Here is a 12,613-nt window from a genome sequence, read left to right as displayed (position 1 = left end):
TTAGCCATTACACATAAAAATAGATTTTTTTAAAAGTTTCTTCCGTATAGCACAGGGAACTATGTTCAATATCTTGTAATAACTTTAAATGAAAATGAATATATGTATATATCTGCATGACTGGGCCATTGTGCTGTACACCAGAAATTGATACATTGTAACTGATGGTACTTCTATTAAAAAAACAAATACAATCTCAACCCCCAACCTGATTGGCCAGGCCCACCTCTCGGGCCCTTCTCCCAGGTGGGTGGTATACTCCAGCCTAACTCAGGAAGCTCTTTTCTGCATCAGCCTTTGCATTTGCTGTCTTGCCTGACACCCTCCCCTCAGCAGCATGGCTGGCCCCTGTTTCATGAAGTGTCTCTTGCTCGGTGATACCTTCTCATCTAAGAAAGGAAAGTTTGGGACCATCTATTGCTACTCCAACATCCAGTACCATTTTGCCGTATTCCTTCCTATTCCTTCCTACCCAGCCTACACAGCTTCTGTAAAGTGCCGACACCCTGAAGCCCACAGGTGGATTGGAAATGTCCCCAGTGAGGGCCCAGTCTTGCAGCACCGAGTCTGGACCAGGCGGTATCAGAACAGGCTTAGCCCAGCGTGTGGTCAGTGGCTGCCATCCTTCCCAGCACAGCCACTTGCTTTTAGAGACAGCGGCTCAACGGGAGCATAAAATAAAGACAGGTGAGGCAGATGCCTTAGGGTGGAGCTCCTTGAGCCAGCTTCTCACTAAAGAAAGTGGTTGTGATCACTGGACATTTATTTTAATAACCTCTAAAATAAAATCTAGCCTTCTAAGGAAAAAATACTGGAAAGCAATTATGAAATGAATCCTGGGATGGGAAGACATAAACTCTCCTTCCCTAGTTTTCAAGCATTTTTTTGCAGTTAAATTATGATCTCCAGTGTGAGGCTTTAGAACTATGCCCCCAAATAACATTAGTGGTATTTTGTTCATTTTTTTATTTTTAGTTGTTCTTAATAACAGTTTTCATATCTAATATGGTTAGGTCTAAATGGGTTTGGCTGAGCACTGCCCTTGGAAAGAGAGAAAGCTTTTCTTTGTTGTTTTCTATTTACAGTTACTAACACATATGCTTGTTGTTTAGGCCTAAGGACCGTTTACAAGGAAGGTACAAAGTAAGTAAAAGAAGAAGTCTCCTTCTTCTGAACGCGGGATAAATGGCTGACTGCTTTTCTGAAGCAATATGTGAGCATCTATCTCTTTGAGCCACTTGAAAATTATATGAGAAAGTGAAATTTCCAAAGAACCAAACTTTGGTATGACCTAGATTTTCTGTGACAATCTGAATATTATAAATTTTACTCTTGTTAGTACCATATAACTGCTTAAAATAAACTTCAGATGGTGGTTTCACTGGTGCATGCATCTATCAAAATTCACCAAATTGTACATCTGAAATATGTGTAGTTTACTGTACAGGAATCATACCACCATAAAGGTGTTTAAAAAAAATTTTAATCAAATGAAAAATAAAAAAAATTAAATAATCCTAAGAGAAAACAAAACAAAAAAGAAAAAACATATAAAGTGCATAGAACAAAAAAAAATACTAGAAAGAAAAAAATTAACATTAAGAGGGATTCTAATTCCCTCACTTTATAAAAATGTCATACACGTAATTTCACAGATTAAGAAAAGCATTTTAACAGGACAAGTTTTCTAGTTTAGGGTCTCTTTGTGAAGGGCACACCCGCTCCTTCAATTCCTCAATGTCCTGGCTGGCCGAACACACTGTGGCTGACCCTCTGGGTCTAAAATCAAAACTCAGTATGTTTTATACTGTACAGCACAGAGAACTATGTTCAGTAGCTTGAACTACAATATAATAAAGAAGACTATGACAAAGAATATATAAATGTGTGTAGAGCTGAGTCACTCTGCTGTCCACCTGAATGACACGACATTGTAAATCAACTACACTTCAATGGTAAGAAGAATAAAAAGCCCAGAGCAGAGTGTTTCACTTTATAAAATAGTTGCTATACATCAGCAACCACTTTGGGTGAAAACAAAACAAAACAAAACAAAACAAAAGGTGTGAAGCATGGTAACAGGATATCCTCCCAAAGCACAAAAATGTATACATTGTTATAAAATATTTTGTTATGTTTCAGACATACAGAAAAATTCAGGGAGTGACTGAATCTCTATTCACCAACCCCATTTCCTTCATGTGTTCATTTGCCAGAGAGAGAGAGATTATCAGTTTAAAAGCTCCTCCTGCCTAACTCTCCTTATCTCATTTGCCAAGTGCCTGCCTCCCCAGAAGTGCAGTCTGTATCTTCCCTGTTCATGTTTTCTTTTAACATTTATGGAATAAACCCCGCAGAGAAGGGTTAGGGGAACCTTTACTGTAAGGGGCCGGAGTGTAGATATTCGAGGATTTTCAGCCTCGTCACACCTGCTCACCTCCGCCAAGGTTCAGTGTTCTGGGAAAGAGCACTGCTTCCTCCCACACAGCTGGAAGCCAAGCAGGACATGAGCACCTTCTCACACTCTCCCCATCGAACACCCCCATCCCTCTTCTTCCCGTTGCCCAGACTATCCAATCTATGGTTTTTACGACAAAGAGCAGCTTATGTAACTACTTGAATATTTGCTTTTTGCTAGGCCACCATAACAAAGCACCACAAACTGGGAGGCTGACGCCGCAGAAATCTCTTTCCTCACAGTTCCGAATGCGGGAAGCCCAAGGTCAAGGTGTAGACAGGACTGGCTGCTCCTGAGGCTTCTCTCCTTGGCTTGTAGATGCCGTTTCCCTCCGCCGTCTTCACGTGGCCTTCCCTCTGTGTCTGCGTCTTAATCTCCTTTTCTTATAAGGACACCAGTCAGGTGGGATGAAGGCCCACCCTACTGACCTCATTTAACCTAATTGCCTCTTTAAAGGTCCGATCTCCAAGTATGATCACGTCTGGGGTGCGGGGTTTAGGACTTCAGCATAGGAATTTGGGGCAGTGGGTATGATTCAGTCCCTAACATGCAGTGAATAGTTAATTAACACACTTCACATATTTTCACTAATATATTTTAACAATGCCCATGATCACTGTTTCTTGCGCTGTATTCCCTCAATCTAGATTTGCTTTTTTTCTTGCTGAACATACCTTTGAGCAGTTCTCTCAAAGAGGACCTAAACCACTACTCAGTCAACCTTCTGTTGAGGGAAGGCCTTAAATCTCTAGGAGGTGAAACACTTGAAACAAATACGTTCTATCTAGTTAGGATGAATTTCATATTTTTTAAAAGCCTGTAAAGAAAAATGACCTCTTCTACATTTACATGGTATTTGATGTCAATTTTAAAAATTAAACATTGGCATTTTTTTCCACATCAAAAGGAAGAAGGAAAGAACGAAAAGGAAAAGAGAGACCAGCACATTTGTATCTTCAGCTGCTTCTAGCCGTTTGTCCTTCTGTTTTGGAATATTCTGTTTTTTTAAGTAGACTTCTTTTCTTTTTAAGATAAGTGCGTGTAGTAGGTGGCCTAATTTTAATTGTCTAGCTCAGTGTATTTTTATATATGCAAATACTTGGCCAGCCACCATGCAGATAGAGACACAGAATATTCCGAACCCCTAAGAAGGCTTCCTTTGCCCCCTTCCAGTCACTACCCTAGATTAGTCTTGCCTGTTTTGTTTTGTTTTTTAACGGAGGTACTGGCGATGGAACCCAGGACCTCGCGCATACTAGGCATGCGCTCTACCACTGAGCTGTACCGTCCCCGCCCCCACAGTATGTCTTTGTTGTTTTAACTAGCATTTACAACACGTGAGATCATGTTGCGCACATTTTCATTTGCGCATGGGCGTTTAGGATATCCTCCTTTGTGAAACTGATGTCTGTTCAAGTCTTTTACCCATGTCTACATTAGTTTGTCTTTTCTAAATTGACTCGTGGTAGATTTTTAACAGAGTTGGATTTGAATTGCTCGATGGATGTATCTGTTGCAAACCTCTTCTCTCCGTCTGTGGCTTCCCCTTGCACTCTCTTAGCAGTGTCCTCGGATGAGCAGAAGCTCTTACTTTTATGGGTCTGATTTGTCAGTGTTTTGTCTTGTGTTCAGTGCTTTTGTGTTCCACTTCAAAACTCTTTGCCTACTGTGCTTATAAAGATCCTCTCCTGTGCGCTGACTTTCATTGTTCTGATCTCTCACGTTGACGTCTCTGTTGCAGTTCAATCAATTGCTGAGGGTAGGTTCAGGTAGCAGCGGTCATGGGCACGGTCTTACTAAACTTTCCCTTTGTGTTTTATTTCTAAACTATCATGTTAAATATTTGGAGCGGAAGGAGTGCCTTATAGCATGACCTTCCAGCTCTTTTATCTTTACTCAGAGTTCACCCTAGTATTGCTTAAAAGAACCGCCTTATACCCCATTAAAGAGTGTGTGCTCTTTAATTAGTTCTTAAAGCAGGATAACCCTTAGCCTCAGGCAAAAGGAGCCCCTACTCTGGGCCCCACCGAATCCCTCCTGTCACAAACACTCAGCGGCAAAGTGGGGGCGGGGACTTCTCTGTCACTTGTCACTTGGTCTGAGCTCCAGACAGGGCAACCCTGTAAACCTAGACTTTACCTTCTACCTAACAGGATGGAGCCCTCGGGAGACTCATTTCCTCCCATCTCTTGTCCTAGATCTTGGAAGCAGAAGGCACCCGCCTCAGAGCAGCGTGAGGTTTTGCATGTGAATGAGGCACAGTTTGGGAGGGCGGGAAGGATCTGAGTGGCAGGAATGCTTAGGTAAGAGAAAAGACAAATTAATTAACTTGTCAAATCCTCCTTCTAAGCATGAATGCAAAAGATTCTTGCATAACCGAGGACTGTTTCCCAGAGTGTCAGGCAGCCGGTTCCTTGCTTGTCTTTGTGTTTCAATTCACGGTTCTGAAGAGCCTCATAAATAAGCACAGTATTCACTGACACTGCGCAATGTTTGAGGAATATTTTGTAAAATTAAAGGATTCATCTTTCCCTTAAATTTGTGCGTTTGTAGATCTAAACACTGCATATGGGAAACACGACATAGATTTTTTTCATTGGCAAAGAGATGCACATTGAATGCGAAAACCGTGAATGGTTTTATAAAATTATTTCGGAAGATGGCGTTGAATTTTCTAAACAGCTAATAAGACATTCAGCTTATTTTAATATCTTTGACTAAAACTGTGCTAGTGGTTAACTGCAATGTCATTTTGCCTTTGAATTGTGATAGGTTTTGTATATTGTAGAAGAAAGATGACCTTTTTAAAAACATAAGAAATCAGAATTTTAAAAATTTGTATCACATTCATGTCATTCACATTTTGGGGATGAAAATAGATTTAAAATTTGCACACTTTGAGTACAATTACATTTTGACCAAGTAGTTGTGTATTATTTTGGATTAAAAAAAATAAAGAAAAAGGAAGAAAAAAGAAAGTCCAGGAGAAAAATGTGCTTAGAACATTATCTGGCAAATGATGGGTATTCAGTAAATATTAGGGACCCCTTTCTGACCACCCACACTTTTCCTCTCTTGGTTTTAGCTTGATACCAGATTCAGCACCCTTTCCCTGGCTCCTTTTCCCACCCTCCACTCTGTAAATACAAACATACAGATCCTGTTCGGAATTTGGTTGCCTTATGGAAACAAGTGTAAAGTTTGGAAGAAAACAGAGCCAACAGAACTGACAGAAGAATTCAGTTGAGGAAGAGAGAAATGAGATCAAAGCTCAGTTGTTTAAGATGACCAATTCTTTTTGCAGAATTCTGACCTACAACATATGTCAGGCACTTCTTGGCCTACCGAGAAGCCTTGGGCATCTCAGAAATATAGATGTGACCAAAGGGAATCTAACGGCCTCTTACTAATAATTTGACTTACCGGTTGGGCAGCCAGCCCTCAGCAAACCAAATGAAAGCTTCAGGAAGTTAGCACTGCCGGCCACGTCTGCACGTCTTTAGACACACACCTGGAGTGTTTTAACAGCTGGAATCCAATTCCTGAGTTGGTGCCTGAGAAAATCAAATTTGTCCTAGCACTCGACAGTAGTAAAACGAGAATAATGAACAGTCTGGGGGTACTTTCTACATGCCAGGCAACGTGCTAACCCTTTTTTTTTTTTTTTTTTTTTTTTTGCAAAATATCCTATCTAATCCTTGCCAGGATATTAAAGCTCTTATCCCCAGCGTAGAGGTGAGGACCTTGGGGGTCAGAGAAGTTAAATAATTTGCACCTGAGTCTCTCCTGCTTTGAACCACTTTAACTTTCAGCCCAGGACGAGGGTGGCCACTGTTTACTGCGAGCTGACTTAGGGCCTGAACAGGTGTTATAGCAACTTTAGTCTTTTTGGAAATCCCAGCGGGAAGCACTTAGGAGTCCCGTCTATAGATGAAGGAACTTCAGCCGGATTGCGTGTCACACAGACAATGACAGTAATGAGTGCAGAGTCTCTCCCCGACCTCGTCTCTTCTGTGCAGAAGAGGGAGTGTTTTATTTCAGAGCAGCACTGTGATCATGAACATGGTCTGCACTGGCACCGTCCAATATGGTAGCAGCCGGCCACATGCGGCCATTGAGCGTGTAAAAACGTGGCCGATGACACTGATGAACTAAAATTTTAATTTTATTTCACTTTAACTTGTTAAATTTGAATAGCACATGTGGTTAGTGGTTACCGTACTGGACGGCACAGCTGTCGAGGGGAAGGCTGCTTGGTGGCCACGTTCCCAGCAGAATCTAAGAATTTCTGCTACTGCAGTCTCCCCTCTGTGGGTCAGCCTTGGGACACGTATCTTTGGACTGAGGCACTGCCCAGGACTGAGGAAGAAGGAAAAGAATCAGGGTCTTTCTCACTCCCTTTATACAAAGCTAAATATTTAAGTGTTAAAACAGTTATTTCATTCTTTCATTTCTCTAACACATATTTATGGGACCCTTCCCAGACGGCAGGCGTATCGAGTTATTCTAAGTCTAGGCCTTGGCTCTGGGGTTAAAATGGCAAACAAGGCAGCAGGACTGGAGAGACAGACGTTAATTAAACAATCCCACAAATGCATCATTAGAAACTCAAGCAGAGGGAAAGTACAAGGAGTGGTGAAGGCGTTTGACAAGGATGGAGGAGTTGTGTGAGGCACCGGGAAGCACTTTTCCAGTGAAGCTCAAGTTCAGCTTGTGGAAGTGATGTTTCAGCTGAGACACTAAAAGGGAGGCAGAATTAACTGAGTGACAAGGAAGGAAAAGCACGCAAGATGGAGGGAACGGCATGGACAGGCTGCAGGTGGGCAGAGGGCAGACGTGCTGGAGGATCTTTAAAGCGGGACGGTGGGGAGAGATGGGGCTGGGGCTGGCTGGCTCCCCAGAGCCTCGTCTGTGGCATCAGGGCTTTTGACCTTTATCCTAAAAGCAGCGGTCAGCGACTGAAAGGGTTTAAGCGGAGGAGTGACATGCTTAGAAAATCAACTTAGAAAAATAAAACCGAACCCCCAAAACTTGGCTTTTAACAAGGGCTTCATTGTTCCCTGTTCCTTCCTTCCTTCCTTCCTTCCTCCCTCCTCCGGCAGGCGGGCAGGTGATTCCCCAGACACAGGGCTGCAGCTGACTCCAGAGGCACAGCCTCCCAGCAGACGAGAAGGGCTTGGTCTGGGGCCCAGCGGATGAATGGAGCTGAGCTGTGTTCTTTTCCCCTAATGCTCTGTGTGTTCTCTCTCTGTGTGCTTCTGCCATTAAATAAATACTGAGTATTTATAAAAACTGTCAGCAAACCACCCACCCCATTTTCTCTGCCTCGGGCCCAGGAGGCCACATACAGTAACAGGCTGTACGAGAATCTCTGATATCCAAAGAGACAGCTCCGAGAGGACGGCTAAATATAATAACTCTCTCGCGCACAGGCGGGTGCCTGCTGCCTCCACTTTCACGATCCGAGCCGTGGAACATCTAGGAAACTTGAACTTGACGGGCCGTCGATGCTGAACCAGGGCAGAGACAGAAGTTGACTTTCAGCATTTTCTTTCCTGGCCACCTTTCCATGGAGCTCCATGGAGTCATCGGCCTTCAAAAGGGAGAGTGACAAGACGAAGGATTTACTCCAGTGGGAGAAGGGCAAGAAATGCAGAGTGGAAGTGGGAGAGAAGACTTGCAAATGTATTTGAACTTCAAACTCTTGAGACTCCGACATCCTGCACAAAGTGAACCCCTTGTCGCCCCCTCCTTCCAAAGGAATCGATGTTCCCTCCGTCACTGGCGTCAGAGAAAAGCCACCCGTTTCGCCGGTTGACACACTTGCCTTGATGCCCAACTCTGCTGCTCAGTCCACGGCAAGGTAACTCACCGTCCAGAACTTCAGGGCCCGTGTCTGTAAAATGGGTCACCGGTGCCTGGTGGCAGGGTTGTGTGGATGTGACACAAGGTGGATGGAATGCCTAGAAATAAGCACTGGCGTGGTTATTATCCAGTAATGCATCTGCGTGTCTCTCTTCCCCAGGGCACTGAGCTCCTCAAGCATACAGAACCACCACTGGCCTTTCTGTCCTGCAGGCGCTCAGCATATGAAATGAATAGTTGACGTAGCATCTTACAGTAAAGGAATTCTTCCCTCCCTTCCCGAGAGAGTCAACCTCCTAATTTCCTACAAGCTTTACTGTTGATTTAGAGACGAATTCAGAAAATAAAAATCATTGGACACGCTTTCAGAAATGTTTCTATGTACACACACACATATATTTTAAATTAAGAAAATTTATTTTTAAAGTAGTTTTAGGGTTATAGAAAAACTGAGCAGAAAGTACAGAGATTTCCCACGTGCCCTTTCACCCCCTTCCCTCTACAGGATGGACAGCTTGTGCTAGTGTGGGACATTTGTTACAACGGAGGAGATGGTACTGATACAGTATTATTAACTAAGCCCACAGATTACATTAAAGTTCATTCTGTTGTGCATTCTGTGAGCTTTGACAAATGTATAGTGACATGCATCTACCATGACAGCATCATACAGGATAGCTTTACTGCTTTCAAAACTCCCTCATTTATCTCTCCCACCCCCCAACACCTAGGAACCACTGATCCTTTTAGCATCTCCATAGTTTTGTCTTTTCCAGAATGTTATGTAGCCAGATCACACATTACGTATGTAGCCTTTTCGGACTGGCATCTTTCACCTAGTAATATGCATTTAAGATCCACCCATGTCCGTTCCTGGCTTGATAGCTCACTGCTTTTAATCACTGCATAATATTCCGTTGTCTGGATGGACCAAGTTTATTTATCCATTCACCAACTGAAGAACATCTTGGTTGCTTCCAAGTTTTGACAATTACGAGTAAAGCTGCTGTAAACATCCATGTGCAGGTTTTTGTGTGGATGTTAAATTTTCTGCTCATTTTGGTAACTATCTAGGAACGTAATAGCTGAGTTGTATGGCAAATATATGTTTAGTTTTGTAAGAAACTACCAAACCATCTTCCAAAGGGCTGTACCATTTTGCATTCCCCCTAGCGATGAGTGAGGGTTCTGTTGCTCCACACATTCTCCAGCATTTGCTGTTGTCAGTCTTTTGGACTCTGGCCATTCTAATAGGTAGGTAGTGACATCTTACTGTTGTTTCCACTTGCAGTTCTCTAGTGACATATGATACTGAACACCATTTCATATGCTCAGTTGCTGTATGTGTATTTTCTTTGGTGACGTGTCTGTTTAGATCTTATGCTCATTTTTAGACTGGGGTTTTGTTGTTGAGTTTTAAGACTTCTTCGTATATGTTTAAAATATCAATTATTTGTCAGATATGTAGTATTTTGCAAATGTTTTCTCCCAAATTGTGGATTGTCTTTTCATTCTGATAATGTCTTTTGCAGAGCAGATTTTAATTTTGATGAAGTTCAATTTATCCATTTTTTTAAAAATATGTGATTGAGTTTATTGTAAGAAAGTTAAGAGAAAATGGAGTTGGAGGAAGAAGAGGCAGAGACAACTGGAAAAGGGTTTTCATATGGGCCTTCTCTCCATCGGCCTCCACATCCCTGCCAAGAGCTGCCAAATTCTTTCACATCGAGAAGTTGATCTTTTTTTGTGGACTTTTTAATGATGGCCATTCTGACTGGTGTGAGGTGGTACCTCATTGTAGTTTTGATCTGCATTTCTCTGATAATTAGCGGTGTTGAGCATTTTTCCATGTGCCTATTGGCCATTTGTGTCTTCATTAGAGAGCTGCTTGTTTGGGTCTTCTGCCCATTTTTGGACTGGGTTGCTTTTTGTTATTGAGTTGTATGAGCTGTTTGCATATTCTGGAAATTAAGCCCTGGTCACTTGCATCATTTGCAAATATTTCCTCCCATTCCATAGCTGTCTTTTTGGTTTGTTTATGGTTTCCTTTGCGGTGCAAAAGCAAAACAGAAACAGACTCACAGGCATAGAAAACAAACTAAGCGGGTGGGAAGGGATGAATTACCCAAGGGGAAGGGAGTTCAAGATTTTCAGATACACACTACCATGTATAAAATAGATAAACAACAAGGTCCTACTGTACAGCACAGGAAACTATATTCAATATCCTGTAATAACCTATAATGGAAAAGAATATGGAAAGGAATATATGTATGTGTATGCATGACTGAACTATTATGCAGTACACCAGAAATTGACACATCATTGTAAACTGACTATACTTCAATTAAAAAAAAAAAAAAGGTTGATCTGAGGAGCCATTTCTATGTTGTAGACTCTTCGGCAGGTGAGTAACTTTCCCTCCGTCGCCCTCAGCAAGGCTTCTCCTAGTTGTGGTGTGGCTTCATGTCCTCGACGGGCCGGTCATGGTGAGGATTCTGTCTAGGGTCCTGTATGGGAGGATGAGAGCAGAGCACTGCACCAGCGTGGTGGATGTGAAGCATGAATTCATTACGGTTTAAACCTGCATCTTCTTGGTAAGTACTGAGGTGAGGTAATTTTTCATGTTCATTACTTATATTTCCCCTTGTGACATGTCCCTCAAGTATTATGTCTTTTGGGCAGAAGGGAATGTTTGTCTTTCTCTTATCGATTTGTTCATATTATTTATATTTTTACATATTCTAGATTTAAGTACTTTGTCAATTACATGTGTTGTAAATATCTTCTCCCCAGAGATGGTTCGCTTTCCCCCTTTTTATGGTGACGTTTACACAATATTGAGTTTTCCAGTCCAAAACGTAAATGAGTCTTCACCTTTATTCATGTTTTCTTTTATATTCTTGGCAGAGTTTAAATATTTTTTCATATGAATGTTTTTCCCTCATACTTTTTTGGGGTTTATTTCTAATTAAATTATTTTCTTGGAATATCCAATGGATTCTGTTTTCTTTTGTATTTCAAATTAATTTTTGTACATTATGCAATCCTCCACCTTATCAGGTTACTTCATTCTTTTTCCTTATTTGGGCAGACTGAGTACAAGTTATCATTTTTGTGGACACAATGATACCTCACCAATATTAAAGGCTTCGGACTCTTCAATAGCTTGACACCATGTCTCCTGCCCACTCTCTCCTTTAAGTTGCTTTTTAAACCTGTGTGTGTATCTGCGTATGTATTTACAGATGTGTGTGTGTGTGTGCAGGTAAAGGTGACGTGGAGCCAGGGTGGTGAGTTTAGATGCAGGCATAAGGAGGACCAAATGTGAGCAGGAAGAAACAAATCAATGAAAGGGGATCACGGGGAGAGAATTTAATGGAAACATACATGCAAAGGTGTTTGTGGAATGTGGGGATACCAAATAATATTACTCAGTGAATATTAATAATAATCACATAGGGAGCATCTATCCAGCACGCCATGCTCAGTGTCAGGCAGATGTCTCTCATTTCACATCAATCCAGCAAGGTTATTAGTATTCTCTCCATTTCACTGCTGACAAAACCGTGGCCTACACTGGCTAACTCACCTAAGAGCACCAGCAAGGCAGCAGAAAGCTGGGATCTGAGTCCAGTGGCCTGTCCCTAAGGCTTGCTCCTTCTACTCAGCTGTATCGACTTCCTGTGGGCTGGACATCCCGGGAGAACCGACATCTGCACAAAGAGGCCTGGATGTGTTTGCTGTAATGTTGATCATTACAGTTTAAAAAAAAATCACTTCCATCATTATAGGTAAATGGCTAAATACTCTGTTACATCTTTACACTCACTGTGGAATATAACACAGTGATTAACAAGAATGGGGTAGGTTGATAGGTCCTGACCTAAAAAAATCATCACCCTCCCCACCTCGTACTAGTAGAAACATTTACAGAATAATACTATGATTATGCTGCCAAGTTATTTTTAAAAATACAGAAAAGGAGACTTAATGGAGTCTATAAGTGGATTCCTGTGTAAAAATTCATCCAGCTGTACATTTAGATTTTGTGCAACTGACTGTAATGAAATTGAACCTAAATCTCAAAATAGGATGTGTCTATGTTTTCATGTACCTGTATATGAAAATACGTAGAAACTGGTCTGGAGCAATGAATTCACGCCCAAATTTTGGCAGTGGTTACTTGGGGTAAAGGGAGACCTCTGATTTTCCTCTACACACTTCCGTATTGTTTGATTATTATTAAGAGGAGAATATGTTAAATGGGTAGCTAATAAATAATAAAAG

This window comes from Vicugna pacos, chromosome 1, assembly GCF_048564905.1.
Source record: "Vicugna pacos chromosome 1, VicPac4, whole genome shotgun sequence".
Taxonomy (NCBI): Eukaryota; Metazoa; Chordata; class Mammalia; order Artiodactyla; family Camelidae; genus Vicugna; species Vicugna pacos.
Note: the sequence above shows the minus strand (reverse complement) of the source record.